At 47.5% G+C, this 20212-nt stretch overlaps 1 long non-coding RNA gene across 1 annotated transcript in view; it reads right to left on the bottom strand.

The window, feature by feature from the left end:
- Positions 1 to 1800: 1800 nt before the first annotated feature.
- LOC139076853 (uncharacterized) overlaps positions 1801 to 20212 on the bottom strand; it is a 55553-nt gene continuing 37141 nt past the window's right edge. The window contains exons 3-5 of the long non-coding RNA XR_011528870.1: positions 3484 to 3630; positions 2668 to 2762; positions 1801 to 2067 (exon numbers count right to left, since the gene is read on the bottom strand). This is a non-coding gene — a long non-coding RNA (uncharacterized lncRNA). The remainder of the gene's footprint in view (positions 2068 to 2667; positions 2763 to 3483; positions 3631 to 20212) is intronic.

Here is a 20212-nt window from a genome sequence, read left to right as displayed (position 1 = left end):
ACTTCCATCCTGGAATTGCGAGTAAGGAACTGTGGACCTGCACTCTACATGGGGTCTGCCTTCCCCTCCAAAGGCAGGACTGCCCAAGTCAGGAATGCTTTGCTGTGCTAGTTTCGCTTATGACCCTCTGTTGAAATATTTTAAAGCACGAGTTAAATCAAAATCCCCTTTATCAGTTCCTCAGAGGAAGTGAGGTGGCACTTTAGGAAGTTATGTTTTAAGCTGCTTTCTTTCATCTGCAAATAGGTGAAACCAAATTGCTATTTTCTAAGGCAGAACAACACTTCTATTCATTCATTCATTTATCCATCCGTCCACTCATTCATTCATTCACAGCAAAATATTTATTTAACATTTGATGTTTGCAAAATAGCATGCTAGGCTCTGACACAATCTCTGAGTGGTATGGAAGTGGTGGTGACTAAAAAACACTAGAATGCATGAATTTAAACTGTCAAGCATAATATTCACAAAAAAATAATACTTATGAGGCAACCGCTTTGAATCAAGGAAGCCAATGTAACTGACACAGAACAAGGGTACCCGGCCTCTTGCGTCCCCCACATCACAAGCTGGAAGCTGCTGGTGATTCTAGCCATGGTCAGAGGCGGCAGTATTCCTGAGGGGCAGCCTGCGCCGCCCTGAAGAGGAAGCAAGAGAGAGAGACTTCAATGCCATCCTCTCGTGGAGGCTCAGTGCTGGAGGAGTTGACGCCAGTGTACACCAGCAGCTGTTATTTGGGGAGAGAAAGGGATAAAAACCAGCAGGAAAAAATCGCTCATCTCTAACACCTGGGAAGCTTTGCAAGCCGCTCAGAGTAGCCAGAAAGCTCAGGTCCTGTCTTTGGGAGATAAAATCCTCTCAGCCATTCATTCTTGCCTGATCTTCGCCTCCAATATATCATAAATAATATCTATGTCTTCTTGAAAATTCATTGAAAGAGAGAAGGAGAGAGAGAAAGAAAGCTTACTTTCCCTGAGGTTAAAAAAAAATAATGGTGAAATAAAGATTTCACAGATAGCATGTGTGACAAAGAAAACTCTGGAAAGATCGGAGGAAAACATAAGAAAAGGCTGCTGGGGTGAGAAGAAATAAATGTTGACCTTGAGTGGACACGCTCACCAAAAGATGAGTTAAGCACGCCCACGTCCTGGCTCTTCCAGCAATGTCCCGGTCACCAACGTGCCACAGGACACAGAGGCTTGTCCTCAGGCCCTGGAGGTCGCACAGAAGCGAGCAGAAATGGCCACAAGGGGGGCTGGCTGTGGGAGGAACTCTTCGATCCCCCTTTCAGGAGCCACACAGTTCTCTGGGTTTTATTTTCAATTAAATTTCCACTAATCCTAAACTAGAGAAAAACAGAGCTGCTGGCAGAAGCTATACAGTCCACAGAGAAGCTGTCACGGGACCAGGTCCGCCTTGCACAGGCTATAAGGGACAGACGCAGGTGCCACCAGTCCACCCACGAGTGCTGTGAAAAGGCGCTTTCCGGCCTCACCCACTGCCCAGCGGCTGGATGCGCCTGGTCAGGGGGCGGCTTCAGCGTTACCACCGCCCAGTAAAGAAGACTCTACGCAAGGTGGGGGGAGATGGTCACCTTAAATTGCCTACTCTTTATTTGGTCCAAAAGGGGCCTTTTTAGGCTATGAGTAACGGAGCAGAGCACCTGCTTCAGCTTATTTGGATTCTAACTTTCCCTCCTCGCGAGGTGCTGAGGTTTAGTGCATGGAAATACTCAGAGCGTCCAGGGCCGTCCCACCCCGAACGTGCCTGATCCCCTCTAAATACCTGGAGCGACGTGACCATCAGATTTTATTAACATTTAAAAAAGTAACATTTTACACGAATGCTTCCCCGATCTGTCTGGAATGAGGTCTAAAGGGAAGCCGCCTTTCTCCTCACCAACAGACCCTCCAAGCTCTGCATTCCGTGGCGTTGAGGAGAGGTTTGGTCACATTTAAGGAACTTCGGGGAGAAAACTGTAGCACCAGAGACAGAAAATGTGGTCCAGCTCAGCACTGACATCACGTGATAAAGAGCTGACAGCTCTGGGAATTTCTGATTGTTCTGGAAACATAGAAAAATGAGAATGAACAGGAAGAAATCAGAGGATGGGAAAGCCCCCCCACCCTCCTAATACATAGCTAGGGGTCAGGAATGGTCACTTCTGGGGAATGAGAATAAAAGCAGCGTGGAGGTTAATAAAACGGGGACATATTCCTCTCTCCAGATACAGGGAGGCGAAAATTACTTATCACCTGCTGGAGTGGATGTGAGAACGGGCCAGGGACCAAGTGTGTGGCAGGGAGCATTCTGGGCCAGGTCACAATCTACAAGAGGCCCTGCAACAGGCTTCCTCCGGCTTCCCAGCCGAGAGCATCTTGCGGCTCTGTCTCCTCATTAGAGGACAGCAGCTGTTTCTTGCTATAATTAGCTCACAGGCCGATAGTTAGCTCCAGTCTCTTACACCTGTACCGCACGCAACATGGAAATTACAGAAGCACGTGTTGTTTTCTTCTTAAATCACCTCCACTTACACACATTGTTAAGCATCTAATAGAAAACAACAGTACCTTCCCTAGCTCCCTTCCTTCTCGGAATGCTTTTGAAAAGCAAGTTGGGAAAGTCTTTGTTTTTATGGGTCCCAGTTCCCATTTGTAGTCTTACCTCCATGCTCCATGGCCCCCTCGAATTAAAGAAGGTCTCCAGCGCTGTCAACCAACCCACCACGCGTCAGGCCATAAAATCTTATTTTCAGCCACCTGCAGGATGATGGAGGGAAGAGGAAACTGAGCTGAGAAAGGGGTGGGGGGAGAGCTCCAGCTGGCTGCTGAAGATGGTTTCCACAGAATTCTTTTGGGGGTGGAAGGGTGCAGAGTCTCGGGTCATTTCCTGCCAGGTCTGTGCTGCGAGGGGGGAGAATCCATAATCACACTGTCTCGCAGTTCCATTAGTGTCAAAGCTCATTATGAGCCACATCCACTCGGCAGCCGTGGGCACACAAAAGGACCAGCCGAAGGCTGTGGAGTGCAGAGTCCTCGGTCCAACTTGGGGGCGGGCGGGAAGGAGGGATGTGCGATTCCCGGCTGGGTAATTAGAGTCAGCAGGGAGGCAGCTTGGCCCTAGCAGGCCCCTCATTTCTCTGCCGGCTGTTTTAAAGGATTGGCAGGGACTGCTTTCTTCCAGGGGTGAGGCGATGTGCCTGTGTCATAATTCACAAAGAAAAATGATCATCAGTTTGTGCCCTGTTCCTGGGTTAAGCCGAGGAGGCGGACTGGGGCTCCTATTGTTATTAGCGTTGGGCAGGGCAAGGAGAGGATGGCATGAAGGGGTGGCCTTGGGTGCAGTTAACCAAGGAAGCTTAGGTAATTGACTAGCTGACTTCTAGTAGGTTAGTATGAACAGGTTCCCATTCCCGACTCACTGGGTAAGGAAACTTATCAGGGCTGTGGAGGCATGACAAAAATATGGTGGTATTATTACCTAGACCTACTTGCTTTGCCCTTATGGTGCGCCATTCTGATTTTCTCCAACTTCAACCACAGCAACAAAGCTCACGTGATTTAGGCAAAACGGACACACACCAGCTCACTCTTTTGGTTTTTGTGACTGTGCGCAATGTGCTTAAGTCTGAAATCAGTGAAAGAAAGCGCCTGTAAGTTGCAAAACCATAATGCTCCATTAAGCACACAACTTTCTTTTGGTGGCTTATAATCTAGAAAGTCTAGCAGTTATAAGATGAAACATGATATCCAACAGAAGTACAAACAATGAGGAGAAACAAATCCAAAGTACTTCCCTGGTGCCTCATTAAAGAAAACCCTGGCAGTGGCCTGCTGTACACCGATTAGAAAGCACGGAGATGAGGACCGCGTTCAAGTCAAAGTACAGGATGGTCCGTACTTGTCTTCCGTTTGCTGTCAAAATACAACAGCAAACTGCCCTGCTTAGCTGAACTTGACTCTTAAAAGTCAAATGATGTTCTCGAGGCTTCGCACAGCAGCCAGGTGAAGAACTGGACCGTCACTGTGACGCACGAAGTCACTGTGCCAGGGAGGAGAAGGGAAGACTTCTTTCCTGTCCTCCTCTGCTCTGGGCTGGCCCACTAGGTGGCCATCATACAAACTGCCTTTTTGCCAACAGAAATAATTTCCTTCATTCCCAAAAAGAGCAGAAGTGTACTGAAATAAGAAACCATTTTAAGCATCAGTTTTTAAGCTGAGGCTTCGTTTTCAAGAACACCTGAAACCACAATGACTCTGATTGCGTCCGTTTTCCTAGCTCCTTTGCGGAGGGCCTGACCTTAACTTTGCTATTATGCATTTTGGGATTTCTGGAGCCCAGCTTTACCCTGAGGGAAAATAAGGAAACAAATAAGCTTAAAAAAAATTTTTTTTGACCTAACCCTACATCCTAAGGTCACCATTGAAATACATCAGATTCAAAATCTGCAAGGTCTTAAGGCCAAGCTCACAGGAAAGTCAGGAAAACTAGAAGCTGTGAAGGATGTGGATCTGCTGAATATATTAAGCTTGCATATGTGTGTTTGTGTGTTTTCCAATCCTCCAGGGTGAATTTATACCGTCCATACAGATGTACTCTTTTCTGTTTATTATTCCCAATCGCGTAATGGAGGTTAATGTCGTGCAAAGGAAAAAACTCTCGAGTTTGACAGCATTCCACCTATTTTATTTTAAGGCAAAACAAAGAAAATGAAAGCTTGTTCCTTCAGCCAGCATTTCTCGCTCCCTAATTCTACCCAGACTGGATCGTCTTAAATCTGATTTGGGATTTGAGCATTATTTGGATTAGCTCATTAGTGGGGCACTGTTCTGACAAGCCACTAATCTGGGGCACTGGTGCACAACGCCATGACAGTATTATGCTGAAAATGAGAAATCTAATGAGATTAGACAGATCCTGGTGACATGGTCTGAAGGTGCTCTGTGTGGAGATCCATGAGCTCGGGAATGCAGGAGGAGGACAGGTTGGGGAGCGTCAGACTCAGCTGAGCTGGAACTCAGGCGCTCGGGCGTCCAGAGCGGTTTCACTGAGAAAGGCAGCAACCTCCCACCTTTTTGAAGTAGGTGCTGTGGAATGTTAAGCTATGACCCAGATTAAAAAGTCATAATAATAAAAGGTAATTACTTGGGGCGACGGAGTGTCGGAGGGAGGGACTGTGAGCAGAGATGAAGTTTTAAGGTAACACTGACTCAATTTCAAGTCTCTGTCTTAGAGGCAGAACAAGTTACAGGTGAGGATCAATTGGCACGTGGAGCCAGGAGCCTGCTATGTTCTAAAGTGACTTGCCCAGGACTGGCTCCAAATAAACTGCACTGATGTTTACCCCTCTGTTAGAATGCTCTTATTTCTCCCCTTTACTTGTGGTTTTCGTTGTTTTTAAGCTAAACAGAACACACTGGTTCCTTTTTGCTTAGAATGGGGCTGTTGCTAAGATCAGAAAATGCTGGACCCCAACCGTGCGTGATTTATAATGTCCAGATGTGGCTATGGGGCAGCACACAGCACTCAGTGGAAGGGGGCTTCGTTCCTCCCCAGCCCTTCCCCTCCTCCTCCACCTGAAGAGGAAAACAAAAGTTTCCATGGCATTTTCTTGCTTGTAAGTGGAAAATCAAGCCATTAACAGAGGCTAGGAGTCGGCCCCCTGGGACGGCATCCCTTTTTCAGATTATGCTGCTGTGCCACCTGGCGGTGACGTTTAGGACTCTGTGAAAGACCTGCTGGTTAAGATAGCTGACCCCAACTTAGCATCCTTCCTTAAGCCTAGAAAAAAGTTCAGTGTCAATCCATTCTGTGAATCATCGTTAAAATGAGTGCGTGCAAGACAAAAGCAAGTGTATTTTCAGCACGTTAATAACACATGAAACCCGCACAGCACGTGCCTTCTTTTGAATTCTTCCTTGCCAAGCAATGAATAACCCTTTTGACTTACACGTCAGGAATTATTGTTTAAGTATTTAGAACTGAACATATGACAGAACTGGTTCCACTTTCTTATTTTACCTTTCCAAAAGTATTTAGGAGAACTTGGAGGAGAAAGTCAGCCAGAAACTAGTGGATGACACATTTTCATGGAGTACCTCTGTTTGTTTTAAATATCCTAATGAAATGTGGATGAGGACTTTAGGTATATAAGAAGAAATCTAGAATTCTGGTCCCAACACAAAAGGGTAAAGAGGAGATACAGACAAATTGGTGGTTTCGTAGCATTATAAGAACTTTCTAAGGCTGAACAAAGGATTCCAAAGGAGAAAAAGAAAAAAATATTACCTGAGAAATATATCTTCAAAAGCACATTTTAACCTTTCCTGCCAGAAAACAAAAAGGCACAGTCCAAAATAGTTGTCAGAATCTCAAAAAGCAGAGCTCTCAGTATCTCTGGGAGATGACACCGGACGCTGTGACATGCTACTCTGTGAGCCAAGCGTGGGCTGTGTTTGTACAGTTTCAAGTATTCTAAGCAGAAAAAAAAGCTGGAAAGTGTGGATTACCCCAAAGTCTTGGTGAGATAACGGGAATGGTTCATCATTCAAAAGATCACTTTTCTAAACATAATTGTTTATACAAGAAAGCAGGCAGCAAGAAAAAGAGAGGTTTTTAAGTTTTTCCTTTTCAACAAAATCATTGTGGTTTTTTTTTTTTTTGTCTTTTCTTCTTGAGAGTCATCAAAAGCCTCTGTCATTCAACTGCAGTTGAGCAGTAATCTATTATTTCACTTAAACACACACTGAAAGATGTGATGTTGATTAATCAGAGCAGGAGGAGATGCTCTCTGGAAAGAAAAACCGTTACAGCTTCAGAAGAAGCATCCCCTGGCCATCGGGCCTCTGTCACCAGGGAGACGGTTACCAGGCACAGGTGCGTTGTGGCAGCCCCCGATAGCTTGTTTGATCCCCTTTGGACTGATGTCATCAGTGAAGGGTTTTCAAATATTTAATTTTTCCTGTGTGTCTTAGAAAGAAGGGACTGTGCTGCTTTACAAGGGCAAAATGAGGAAAGGAGGAGTGGTGAGATGGGAGAAGGGATCAGAGAGCCGTGCTGCGTGGAGGAGTGTGGGGAGGCGTGGACATGCACTGAGCCCAGAGACAAGCCACCCTGGTCTTCACTGACTGAGGCCTGAGCCGGTAGCAAGGCTGACCCACGAGGACAAAGACGCCGACATGATGTGACTTGTACTAACCATATTCTATTGAGGGTGACCATGTGCCAGCCACTCTGCCTGCTCCTTACACACTGCATCCTATTAATTCCCACACCCCCGATGCAAGGCCTTATTATCACCATTTAACATGCAAGAATACTGTGTGTCAGAATGGCTACAGGACCTGCCAAATGCTAATGCCCTCTTTTTATTTATTTATTTTTTTGGTCTGATTTCAAATTCCTGTCTGCCTCCAAATATCTCGTTCCAGGGGCTCTCATAGGACTTGGAATTGCTAAGATTTAATAGCAAAAATTTACAAAACACCAGCTCAGCGCAGTGAATCATTTTGGACGGAGTGTGTGTGTGTGTGTGTGTGTGTGTTTGTGTGTGTGTATGTGCGTGCATTCAGTGTAACAGCAGACCGAGGTCTTGCCTTCAGCGAAGCTTAGAACCTGGCTGGGAAAAATAAGCAGATGGAAAAATAAGAAAACATTTTTGTCTGAAAAATTGAAAAGTGAAGAAGTATTGAGGGCAGGTGCTGGGGGGTGGCTCCCCCAGGCTAGAGCACGGGAGATCGAGTCTGGACGGATTTCAGGCGGCTGGACACAGAGTCTTTCCTGGTCTCGGGGTTGGAAAGCAGATATAACCAAAGAGGTGGTTGAGTTGACTTTTAGTGGGTGAGAAAAATCGAGTGAAGTCTCTCTGTGTTGTCCTGGAAAGGTGGGCAGACCTCAGTGAGCTAATAGAGGGGACCGTTTTATGAAAGCAGTAATGGGTGATGGACAGGGGTGCGGGGGGGGGGAAGTGGTTGTTTGCCAGCATGCGTATGTGTGTATATGTATGTGTGCACACGAAGGGGTGAGCCTGGATTGGACGTAAGGAGAGAGCAGAACGGAAGGTAAAAAAGACAGAGGGAAAAGCAATTGATCATCAATTTAGCATTTCTCACTATTTTGCCCAGAACCAGTTCAGGTTAATACGTAGTGCATATATTCTGTTGTGGAAGTTTCTGTCCTTTAACTAAGAAAGGAAAACAAAAGCTGTAGCATATTTGCATGTTATTATTAACTCATGAGAAAGAAAGTCCCTGTAGGTATTTGGAGGCATCACAGATGGAAAGAATATACATCTATATTTCAAGGTCCAGGAGGAGGCAAATGTCATCAGAGCTGGTCAAGCCCTTCTTCAGCCCACAGTGCAAGCCAAGCTGCACAGCCTCCGCAGAGGCCACGCAGCTGCAGCTGCAGAGGGTAGACAGGCAAGCACCAGCCGTGAACCCCATTAGGAAAAGATGAGGCAGTGAATTATTTTTATAGCCTGGAAATGACATCTCTCATTCATTCAGTGAGTTATTTACCCTCTGGATTGAGTTCATGGACCTATGAGTCATAGGAACACGTTTGTTTCTTTATCTTGGGGACAGGAGGAGGGGAGAAGGTTGTGCCCTGAGCAGAGAGGGAGGCGAAGGTGTGGGATGGGTGGATAGACGTTGCAGGGCACACGGAGCAGGTCTGGGTCAAGGCTGGGCTACCGCATCCTGGTAGGTTCTACCTGACATGAGGCTCAGAAGCCAGGCCTGCTTCCTCTCGGTTGTGAACACCTGCCAATTGCCAAAACCCAGGATGAGGTGAATTCCAGAAGAGAGAAATTTCCTCCTCTGCAACGTGACCATTCTTCCATCTGAGGAAGGTGGGTGTGTGACAGAGAGGGAGGGAGAGAGGAAGAGGAAAAGGAAGAGACCATCTGTTGGCGATGACATGACTCTTGTACTTTTATCCAAATCACACAAACTGGACAAGTACTTTCCTGGCCACCATAAGGTGCCTGCCTCTCTGACAGCTATCTCCTGGCCATCTCGCTGTGTAAAACCATCTAGGGAAGGTAATGGCTTACATGCCAATACTTCCCTGCTCTGCTTTGGTATCTCAGTGAAAAATCAAACCTCTGCCTTCAGTCCCATTTAAATAAACACATCACTTGCCTCCAACCAGTAGAATACATTTTCCCAGCTGATTGATGCTTTTCTATTTATTTTATAATGTATTTTTTCCTCAGCAAGGGATTGTTCTCCGGAATGTCAAGGACGAAATATTTCCCAAATCCTGGGCTGTGATTGGCTGGCTAGAGTCTAATCAGATGGGAGGGGGGTGGGGAGAGAGCAGGGGTGACTCATGGGGCTCCAGGTCTGGATAAAGAGCTACTTTGTAAGGCCAGCCCCCCTAATCTCAAGGCCACAGTTAAATTATCCTCCCCTTTCTTCCCACTCTCCTCCCGCCATCTCTCCCTCTCTCCCTCTTACACCCACACACCCTACCTCTTCTGATCTATCACTGACAAAACAGTTATTAAACAAAATCTCAGCCCAGGGAATTAATAATGTCAAGGATTCATTTCTTTATCAAATGTTGTGGCCTGAAGGAAGAGTGCTCTGTGCTCGCAGAAAGGCCGAAGTCCATTCATCACCCGAGGGGAAGGGATGGGTTTGTGATTTTAATACTCCTCAATCGAGCAGCACAGAGAGGGAGAGAGATCTCTGGAAATGTTTGCAAACACAGTGTGGTGACAAACCTGTTTTGTGAAGGATTCGTAGTCCCATCGGGGCTAAAGAGGTTTTCTAGGGAGGTGGAGGTATAGATGGGGAATGAGGTGGGGGTGTAGATGGGGAGTGAGGTGGGAGCATAGACGGGGAGTGAGGTGGGGGTATAGATGAGGACTGAGGTGTGGGTGTAGATGGGGACTGATGTGGGGGTGTAGATGGGGAGTGAGGTGGGGTGTAGATGGGGACTGATGTGGGGGTGTAGATGGGGAGTGAGGTGGGGTGTAGATGGAGACTGATGTGGGGGTGTAGATGGGGACTGGTGTGGGGGTGTAGAGGGGGAGTGAGGTGGGGTGTAGATGGGGAGTGAGGTGGGGTGTAGATGGGGACTGGTGTTGGGGTGTAGATGGGGAGTGAGGTGGGGTGTAGATGGGGAGCGGAGTGGGGTGTAGATGGGGAGTGAGGTGGGGTGTAGATGGGGAGTGAGGTGGGGTGTAGATGGGGACTGGTGTTGGGGTGTAGATGGGGAGTGAGGTGGGGTGTAGATGGGGACTGGTGTGGGGGTGTAGATGGGGAGTGAGGTGGGGTGTAGATGGGGAGTGAGGTGGGGTGTAGATGGGGAGCGAGGTGGGGTGTGGATGGGGAGCGAGGTGGGGTGTAGATGGGGAGTGAGGTGGGGTGTAGATGGGGAGTGAGGTGGGGTGTAGATGGGGACTGATGTGGGGGTGTAGATGGGGAGTGAGGTGGGGTGTAGATGGGGAGTGAGGTGGGGTGTAGATGGGGAGCGGAGTGGGGTGTAGATGGGGAGTGAGGTGGGGTGTAGATGGGGAGTGAGGTGGGGTGTAGATGGGGACTGGTGTTGGGGTGTAGATGGGGAGTGAGGTGGGGTGTAGATGGGGACTGGTGTGGGGGTGTAGATGGGGAGTGAGGTGGGGTGTAGATGGGGACTGGTGTGGGGGTGTAGATGGGGAGTGAGGTGGGGTGTAGATGGGGAGCGAGGTGGGGTGTGGATGGGGAGTGAGGTGGGGTGTAGATGGGGAGTGAGGTGGGGTGTAGATGGGGACTGATGTGGGGGTGTAGATGGGGAGTGAGGTGGGGTGTAGATGGGGAGCGAGGTGGGGTGTAGATGGGGAGTGAGGTGGGGTGTAGATGGGGAGTGAGGTGGGGTGTAGATGGGGACTGGTGTGGGGGTGTAGATGGGGAGTGAGGTGGGGTGAAGATGGGGACTGATGTGGGGGTGTAGATGGGGAGCGAGGTGGGGTGTAGATGGGGAGCGAGGTGGGGTGTAGATGGGGAGTGAGGTGGGGTGTAGATGAGGACTGGTGTGGGGGTGTGGATGGGGAGTGAGTGTGGTGATCGCACTTACGGGTGGTGGCCAGCTTAGCCACAGATTAAAAGGAAGGACCTGGAAGTGTCAGCAGCAGTTCTTTAAATCTGAGAGCTGTGGAGTTGTGCTGCCCTCGCGTTAGACAGTGAGGAGACAGTGGTGCGAGGAGGGCGCGGGAGGAGCAGCTGCAGATGTGAGCAATAGGGCGTTCAACCACATTACAAGCTGTGTGATTCTTAAAGCTCAGGTCCCTGCTTGCATACGTTTTGGCAGTAGCTGTCATCCAGCCGCGTGCAATCGCACATAAAGGATATGAAGTTTGGGCAGGAAATAGCCTCTCTTTTTTCCTCTTGACCTCATTCACTGGACGTTTGTGATTGTCACTCCCCTTGATACAGGCGGAAAAAGAAGTCAAGAGGCTCATGGGAGAACTAAAATCAATGCATCCTGGGGAGAAATGCAGGACAGCCTGCTCTGTAGTTATCAGCATCGCCAACTTAAATTGTCAATTTGAGCAAAACCATGATCATCATCACAGACAAAGAGTGTCTTCATCTAGTGTCTGCATTTCCTCTGCTGACTTTCTGATTATTGTATGAAACGTGCTGCCCCGGAAGTCTCCTTCCTGGTGGCTGGGCTGCAATTACAAATCAGAGCCACTTGTTCACCACCACTCCCATTACCATCTCGTTGTACGTCTGTGGGTGGCACTCGGGTTGATGTCTGAGAAGTTGTTCAGCCTGGAAGTGCAGGGGAGTTAATGCCCATGGGGTGGCTCTTAACCAGGAGAGGAGGGGAGCCCATGGATAAATGCCCTGGTCTCCGTCTTTTGATAGATGTTTCTGGGAGGCTCTTCATACTTCCCAGAAGTCCCATGGAACCCCAATTATTATAGCAATGACCTTGATGATGCATCTTTATGTTGGCTTTTCCTTCTTCCTTGTCTTACTCTGCGTGCCCCTTGCTCCTACTTCTGTGGTTATCTCCCAAAGAAACTACTTTCACTCAAGTGCCTGTCTTGGGCTCTGCTTTTAGGGGAAAACCGACTAAGGCAGCACCTATTGAGCTAGTGTATTTTTCCAGAGCGCTCATGCATTCGTGAAGTCAGCTTTCCTTTCTCCAATCCCAAAGACCCAAGCTGCCAAAGTTGACTCTTGTCTTGCCACCTCAATCCATGGCATGAGGAGTAGGAGGAAGCCGGCCCTGAAGGTGGCACAGTAGCCAGCCAACATCCAGGGACCCGTGAGAGTCTGCAAATGCCTCCTCAGGTATCATGGGAGGGGAGCTGATTAGGAATGTCTTGTTGACCCTTTCGTGTCCAGGCTGGCACCACAAAATGGGAGTGAATTCATTCCATCGTGAATTCATCAAGTATTTATTGGAAATCTACCATGTGCTCAAGCACTGTGCTAGAGCCTGAAGACACAGTGGTGAACAAAACAGATGGTTCTTGCCTGTTGGAACTTAGCATTTTGTGGGAAAGACAACTATTAGCAAGCAATCTTCACATTCACGTCTAACCATAACCTGTGATGAGTGAAGGAGCCACGACAGGGTTCCAATCCCTCCTGGCAGGCCGAGGGAGGCTTTCCTGCAGGAGCGATGAGTCTGCGGGATGGGGAAGAGTTGGGGTAAGTGTGGGTGTTGGGGAGAAGAAGCTTCCAGAGAAAAGAGCATATGTGAAGCCCTTAAAACTGGGAGGAGGTGGAGAACTCAGTTGTTGAAGGAGCAGGAAGCCACTGTGGATGAAATGCAGAGCACAAAGGGTCGACGGTGCCGGTGGGGACGAGCCGGCCATCAGGGGCAGGTGTGCAGTAGCTCTGTCTTTATCTGAAAAGTGACAGGAACCAGCTGAAGGTTGGGTTTTTAAAAAATATTCCCTAATTATATCAATAATAAATGAATACACTCTTATTTTTAAAACATCCAAATAACATATGTAAATCAAAAGTTGTCTTTATCAACTTCCCCAATCCAGTTATTTTCACGGATGTTACACGCTGTGTCAAAAGAAACTGAACTTGTGACGGAGCCAGTGGTGGTCTGAGGCTGTGTCCACGCTGTGCATTGAGAACGTCAGAAGACATGTTCGGTCACATTACTTGTACTAATTCAGAGAGGGCTAAAGGGGTATTTTTGGCCACTAGTAAAATAAAATTTATTTGAAAATCTTGTTAATTCATCTTTATCTTTTCCTTTAAATATTTCTATCTTTTATTTGTTTTATAATAAACAAATAACAAAGAAATTTGTGCCTATAATTTAAAAATAAACAATATACATATATTGAGAGTGATTGCTCAATCTTTTTACTCATGGGATCCATGAATAAAAAGCATGGAGGGGTCCAGCCCGGTGGCGTAATGGGTTAAGTTCACACGCTCTGCTTTGGCGGCCTGGAGTTCGCAGGTTTGGATCCCAGGCATGGACCTACACACCACTCATCAAGCCATGCTTTGGCAGTAGAGGAAGATTAGCACAGATGCTAGCTCAGAGACAATCTTCCTCACCAAAAAAGAGAAAAATATGAAAAGAAAAAGTGTGAAGGCCATCCTAACAGTGGTTAAGAGCCTGATTTCTGATGTTGGTTTGCTTGGGTCCGAATCTCGGACTCATCATGGACAAGCCAGTGTTCTTGGCACTTGCCTCAGTCTCGCTGTGTGTCGCCTGTTAAATAGGGAAGATAAGAGCACTTCCTTCGAAGATTATTGTGGGTATGGGAGGAAATCAAACCTGCGGAGCACTGAGAACGGCCAGCACACTGCAAGCACTCAATGAAGGTTAACAGTTGCTCTTAATGTCGTTGGTATTGGCTTGAGCTTGTGTCCAATCGCCCTACTAAATTTTCTTTTTAGTTCTAACAGTTTGTAAGTTGATTCTTCTGGATTTTCTTAGTCAACAACCATTTCCTGGCAAATCAGGACAATTTCAGTACGTATTTCTTGTTTCCTTATTGCCCAGCATTACCTTTCCCACTGCAACAGTAGCGGTGAGGGCAGCCACCTTGCGTCTGCCTGTCTAGAGATGCCACCACTGTCTCACCATTAAGGGTGATGCTCGCTATAGGTCTAGCACATTTCTTTCATCAAGCTAAGGAAGGTGACCCGTGTTCTTAGGTTGCTGAAAGACGTTATTTTGTATTGTGGAGGGAAGGTATCAGCGCTCAACAACTGAAATGAAAAGCTGAATTCATTACTTAAGTAAGAGAGTATACTGGTCAGCCACAATCTCGCTGAGCAAAGCTGCCTGCTGATCTCAGATGGGTTTGGGGTTAGGGATTGACTTGGGGATTATGTTGGTGACAGAAGCAGTAGTTGGTTGACATCAAACCTAAAAGTGTGTTTTTGGGAAGCAAGACTTGTTGGTTGGCTCAATTTCAGAATTGTCACTGGATGACTCCGCTACTAATTATGGGACTGTCGCCGACCGGTTGGCCTTGGATGTGGCTTCAGTGGCGTAGGTGCTATTGATCAAGGAGATGGTGGTGAGTTGTCATGGATTGATTGAATAGCAGGGAGGACATGATCTCTGGAAAATATGAAAAAAATAGGTATTTGTCCTATGCACCTCCATCTTTGGAGATGCACGGATAAACGTTAGCAAGATGGCACACATGGGAGACTCCTGGTCCTGGGAGGTGGATCTGGGGCTGGAAGTCCAGTGAAGCAGACAGTACATGCTCTCTGAGGAATATGTCAAAAACAATAGGAGGTTGTCCTGGTTGACATTATAGATATACAATCAATAGTGATAAGACACGGCAGAAGGGAAGAAAAGGCAGGTACTGTTCAGCTATCTAATGAGGTGAGTGAAAATTGAGAAGTTTCAGCAGGAATTCAGGTGCCAGGATTTGGGGCTGGGGAAGTTATCACGATGAAAGTAGGGTTCAAGCTCTAGAGGGTTGGGGATACGAGACAGGAGTCCAGGCCAGGAACAGGCCTAAGATCGCAACACACATCTAGTTAACAGTAGGGCCACTGCATGATCTCAGGGGAACGCAGAAATGATTCATTAGGCAGCAACCCAAGGAGAGACCAGACCAGCAGGAAGAGGGACTTGAGGCAGAGCTGTCTGAGTATTAAAGCTAGAGTTCCATGGCGGGGCCGGCCCTCGGCCCAGACAGGTGGTTCTGTCCGCGTCAGGGGGAAGCAGAGTGCCCACCGAGGTTCAGATGAAGAGCCGTTAGTGGAGGGACTGTCTCCACAGGTGTGGGCAGAATTAAGGGACAATTAAAGGAAGGTGAGGTGCCCACAGCCTAGGAGTGAGGCACACCTAGGAGCAAAGGGGCCAGGAGAGGAGATAGTGGTGTAAGAACTAAGTAAGAGCTGGAGCGAGAAGAAGGGATTTTCTGGTGGGTATTTTTAGCTCTGGAGGGTCACAGGGACTCCAAGATACTGGTCGCTAAAGCTGAGAGGGAATGAGGGAAGAACAGCCCAACCTGGCTGCCCCCCTGCCCCCCAACCTCCTGCAGGGGCTTCCTGTAAGCAGAAACCAATTGTCAAGGAGCCTGCGCAGTGCCACCCACAAGGGCTCAGTCTGCTGAACAAGGGAGGACAGAGAACAGTGCAGAGTGACTAGGGGATGGTAATTAACAGAAAATCACCACCACACTCCCGAGTGGCACGGATGGGTCCAGCGATGTCAAGACAGTGGGGTTTCTGAAATGCTTTTTGGGATCTAGGCGCATGGCGTAGATTCCCAACGAAGGATGCATTGGCTGCCGGTTGGGGCATGTACGTTTGTGCTAAACTGTGAGTGGAGCCTTCCTAAGGCTTCTGTAACATGGAGAAATGGTGGGGAGTAGAAATCTCAATGGAGTCGCCATGTTTTTGTCACTGTGTCAAATTATGATACTCAGGGAAGGCAAGAAAATGAACAAACTGGTGAGTGTTGTGATGTGGATTCTGGAGCAGAGGAGCCCAGTGCGGAATCACACGGAGCCTCACTCAGACCCAGCCAGTGCGGGTTTTGCCCCTTTACAAACAACCGGCTCGAGTCTGCCTCAGACAGAGCCAGCGTTTGTGAGTTAATGGTGTGTGACGCAGAAAAGGAGCTATGAAGGGAGCAAATCTCTCTTTAAAGTGAACATTTTATAGAAATCCCATTTTTTCTGGGGCTCAAAGCCAGGCCGATTTAGTGGATTAAGCTCTGAGGTTTCACTGCGAGGATGGATTTCAGGTCAACGCCAGCCTACAAACCTAGGTGGGGGCTGGGGAGAGAACCTAAAAGAAATTAGCCTGTGATATCTGGAATACTCCTCTGCATGTCCGGAGGCTGTCACCCAGACGTGTTGACTGGACCTGGGAGGTGCTGTGAGATGATGCTCATTCAAGACCATATCTGTTGAATTTTTAACCTGGGGCAATTGCCCGGTGCCACCTTGGAAGAGCACAGCCTTAATTGGTTTGTGCCAGTCAAATGCATTTTTTGTCAGTTCTAGACAAACTTACATAATTACTTCTGTCACCTCAGGATGATTTTTCCCTCCAAGTCACTTCAGTTTCCCTCCTAACCTCACCAGTTTCAAGCACCCACAGCCTCTAACACAGCCAGCGGCCATGGTCCATATGTACACACATCGCATTTTCTGTGTGAGAGTATATTATGGACAGTGCCTGGGGTGTCCTGAAATCGGAGGACTCCAGTTAAGACTGTACAATGGGCCTGGTGTGATTAAACGGCAGCCTGGTGTGATGGACTGCAACTCCTTTGTTCCGCTCCCTCACCTCTTGGCTCAGAAGCTGTGTCTGGGTCTGGCAATGGGGACATGGTATCAGGAGCTACAATCCTCTTATTACTCCGTCAAAGGTGTAATGAATGCTTCGAGCTATCTCTTTAATTAACAGAGCTCCTATTTTCCGTCTGGGATCTATAACGCCCCAACCTCATAGGTATAGGTATTAGAGAAAAGTCTCCAGATTTGTTTTTTCTGTTGTGGTCGGGGTCAGGGTTGGGACTGTGAAGGTCTCTTTAGGTTATGATTACTTTCCTGGGTGTTTGCGGTTAAGGTACTGGACATTGGGCTGTTTTCTTACACCTCCTTCTTGGGAGCTCGAAGCTCCCCGTGTACGACTAGAAGAGTAGCTCGGATAGACACGTTGAGCACTGTCTGTTCTCCATGCTGCTTTTCAACTGTGCTCTGTCTGAGCTTGACTAAAACACCTCATACTCTATCACTCGAGGAGCAGAAGCTGGTGAGAACTGATGTTTTTCAGGGCCTGAAAAAAAGAAGTGATTCTCCTTCAAAGGGTCTGGATTTCCATCTCTCATAGATATTATTATTATTCCCACAACAATATGCTAATTGATTCCATCACAAACATTGATTGAGTGCTGGGCGAGAGGTGAAGCAAGAAGACCCGCCGGGAGGGTGTTGCATTGGTCCAAGGAGAAGGTGATGGTGGCTTGGACTAGGATGATGACGTGGGAAGAGAGTGTGCAATTGAGATGTGTTTTGGAGGTAGAATTGACAAGATGAGCTGTATGCCAGGTACTGGGCTTGGCCCTGAGGGTACAGTGGTAAATAACACAAATGAGACTCCCGCTCTCATGGCGGTTATATTGCAATGAGGAATAAAGACAATAAATAACTACGTACATTTAGAATATATATAGATTGTGACAATCTCTAGGAAAGAAATAAACAGAATGATGCGGGAAGTAGGTGGTTACTTAAATTGGGTTGTCATGTAGTGGCCTCCCATGAGGATGAGATTTGAAGGTTGAGAAGGAACCAGACAGGCAAGGAGCTGGGGAAGTGCAATCTAGGCAGATGGAAGAGCCTGCATGATGATCGTGAGGCAGCACGAGCTTGGCACATCCTAGGAACTGTCAGAAGGCTGGTGTACCTGGAGCTGTCAATGCAGGGAGGATGAGTGACCTTGGTGGAGCTGCCAAGATCATGCAGAGCCTAAGTCCAGTGTTTCGATTTTACCCTGAATGAAACTAGAGGCCAATGAAGAATTTGACACAGGGGAAAAACAAGATATGCTCTGGGTTTAAAAAGATTACTCTGGGCAGTCTTTTAAGTATAGACTGTACATAGGTAGGCTGGCACTGGAGCAGGGAGACCAATTGGAAAGCTTTTGCCGTAGGCTAAGTGATAGATACTGGTGGCTTGGACTAAGGCGGTGACAGGGAAGACAAGGAAGAGAGAACATATTCAAGGTGTATTTTGGAGGTAAGTTGACAGAACTTAGTGATTTATGGGATATTGTTGGTGGGCGGATGGAGGAAAAGAGAAACATTTCTGGCTCAAATAATTCAGTGGAGAGTGGTCCGTTTAATAGAACAAAGATTGGTGGATCAGAAGTTCAAACATTCCTTTCCTTTCCCTCTTCCTGCTCTGTCTTTCAATAGCACGTTAGCTGTTCAGTAATGGAGTACTGGGAAGAGAGCTTACTGGGCTGAGAGTTCGGAGATGTGCATTTTTGTCCAGCTGCTGCCCATAAGCAGTGGCGTGACCTCAGCAGTCCACGGTGCCTCAGTTTTCTCATCGCTGCTGTGCACTTCAGAAGACCTACACACTTTGAGGGATTGATTTGTTCTCATGGGCCTGGAATTTCTTCCCACTTCCAACGCCACCTCTAAGGCACTAAATCCAGAGGAAAGGACGTGGGTCTTTGTGGCCTAATAGCAATTTCTGTAGTAAAAACGGCACTTGAAGAGGCAAATTCTTTGGCCTCCAAACTAATCATAGTTGTCACTCACCACAGAAGCACTAGAAGAGTCATTAAAGGTAGAGAACTAAGGAAGTCGATAGATTTTATCATTTTGTTAAGCACCTAAAACTGTGACGACTTGTTGTGGAGCATTGTTTAGATATAGTCATCCATACACTTTCTTATCGATTTATTTGCATAAAATATGGCTATAAAGTATTTACATTTGTAAAGTATGTTTATACATACCTGCTGTCTCTGAAACCGCCTTGGAATAACATTTCACAAAGACATTTGAAAAGTTTAAAATGCCATGCAAATGCAAGGTGTTGTCAGTACTGACCTAGGGACTGATTAGATGCTGGCGTAGAGGGAACTTTTCTTCCCTGGGAGGTACTCCTTAAAATTCCAGGGACCATTTAGAGTTTGAATCCTGACAGTTTGACACAGAGGGTTACATTGTGGACATAGTACACTAGACAGGTCACTTTCGGTGCTGATGTCACCCTAGCTCCTGCTGAAGGGATAGCCCCACACTGGTGACGGGTGCCAGCCCCCTGGTCACAGACAGGTGGACCAGAAGAAGCACCTGGCCCAAGGGCACTAATCCGTGGGCTGCTAGCCACCTGGGAGGCCTGCCCGGACCCACAACAAACTCCTAGAGTTGGTGGACTCCCCTCTTGGGTGTTCAAATTGGAAAATTAGCAGGGGGAACTGAAAGTTGCACCCAGGGATGTCATGAGGTGAAGTCGAAGCCACTGCAAACTCAAGTTATGAATGAACAGGCAGTGCGTTAGGGAAAACCCACCTCCGCTAAAGTCCCCAGTGGCCTGCTTATCACCCATCCCAACAGCGCCGCCATCCTCCTCCTCCTCTTGTAGCTTTGGACACCGGTGCTTTTTTGGAAGCTATCTCTTCCCCCCGTGTTTTATCCCTTTTCCCTTTCTGTCTCTATCCTTGTTGTTGTTGCTGTTGTTTGTTCAAGGACCTCATCTTCGTCCTTGTGAGTCCCTGTGTGGAGATGATTTGAGCTAGGTGCTCTCTTAGAGTGAACTCAGGGCCCTATTCTTCCAGTGTCTTGATTGTCGGTATCTGCACCTACATCCATCTCCCAGCACCTGAACACTTCCTGCCCAAACCAACACTTAGTGTTTCATAACTCTCCTTGCCTCCCTTTTCTGATACCGATGCCCTGCTCTCTCACTGACGCAGGCTCTGAACCACGCCACAGTCTTGGGTGTATCTTTCCCCCTCGCTCCCTGTAGCCAGTTCAATACGTAGATATTTCACCTCTGCAAAAAGTGTCTGTCGAATATCTTCTCCTCTTTCCGTGCTCCCTGATGGCCACCCTTCCTCACATCCAGATGATAGTTTCTCACTATTCAAAATCTATCTTAACTTCTTTGTGTTGCTTTATGGTTCGTTGGCTAATCCCTCCGGTTACGTGGTCACTTCCTTGAAAGAAGAAATTGTTTTACGTATCTTTGTACTCCCATCTCCACCTCCCCCCATAACTGAGCCTG

The sequence above is a fragment of the Equus przewalskii genome, chromosome 17 (genome assembly GCF_037783145.1).
Source record: "Equus przewalskii isolate Varuska chromosome 17, EquPr2, whole genome shotgun sequence".
In the NCBI taxonomy this organism is placed as follows: domain Eukaryota; kingdom Metazoa; phylum Chordata; class Mammalia; order Perissodactyla; family Equidae; genus Equus; species Equus przewalskii.
Note: the sequence above shows the minus strand (reverse complement) of the source record. Positions and strands in the feature narration are given on the sequence as shown.